Genomic DNA, 1,203 nt, shown 5'->3' with positions numbered 1-1,203 from the left:
ATATCCTCAAGGTTAGTACTTGACATATTGCCTTTGTTCTTTATCACCATCTGAAGTCTTTTGGGCATTGATTCGGCGAGCTTGGCAAAGTAGGAGACATCCATATTGATCCATAACCCCTTCAGTGCCTCCTGCAGGTCTTTTTCCGGATCTTTCTTTGAGTGCCCTCTTGTCCATCTAATTTCATCTTTCACCAACATCAGGATTTGCCTGTCTATCTTCTCAATGTGGTAAACTATTTTGTATATTGTTATATGATCTTTCTCTTCTATTTTGCAAAGTTGACAATCCCATTTCCTTCAATATTTCTTAATTGGTTAGATCTTTCAGTTCTTCCATCTTTGTAGCTTTGAACTCTTTCCAAATTATTTGTATCTTTTTTTCATATGCAGAGACCACATCACTGCTGTGTATTCCAACCTGGGTTGTACCATGGTGGTTATGATTTTCTTCATCATGCTCTTGTGCATACAGTGAAATTCCACTGTGTGTGTGTGTGTGTATTTACCTAATTGTATTTACCTAATTGTAACATACGGGAAAGGAGCTATGCTCGTACTGTCCTGTCTCCATATCTACTAATGTCCAGCTTTTTCTTAAAATCATGAATATTCCTTGCGTTGACCACTTCCACATCTAAACTATTCCATGCTTCCACCCTTCTATGAGGGAAGCTATATTTTTTCACATCTCTCCTATAAGTGGCCATTTTAGTTTTTCCCATGCCCTCTCGACACTCTTTCATTCCACATACACAGATCTTCCCTATCCATTTTTCCATGCCAATCATCACTCTGTATATTGCTATCAGGTCTCCCCTTTCTCTTCTGTTTTCCAGGGTCGGAAGTTGCATTCTGTTCAGTCTGTCTTCATAAGTCAAATCTCTTAAGTCAGGCACCATTTTGTTGCAGCCCTCTGTACTTTCTCTAGTTTCCTTATGTGTTTCTTTAAGTTCGAGCCCACTGTATTGTTGCATATTCAAGCCTTGGTCTTATCATTGCAGTAATTATTTTCTTCATCATTTCTTCATCTAAATATACGAACGCCACTCTTATGTTCCTCAATAAGTTCAATACTTCTCCAATTATTTTGTTTATATGTCTCTCTGGCGATAGGTCATTGGTAATTGTCACCCCAAGGTCTTTTTCTTCATGACTGGTTTTTATGTCTTCATTTCCTATCTTGTACATACTCCTGATTCTT

This window comes from Portunus trituberculatus, chromosome 41, assembly GCF_017591435.1.
Source record: "Portunus trituberculatus isolate SZX2019 chromosome 41, ASM1759143v1, whole genome shotgun sequence".
NCBI lineage: Eukaryota > Metazoa > Arthropoda > Malacostraca > Decapoda > Portunidae > Portunus > Portunus trituberculatus.
Note: the sequence above shows the minus strand (reverse complement) of the source record.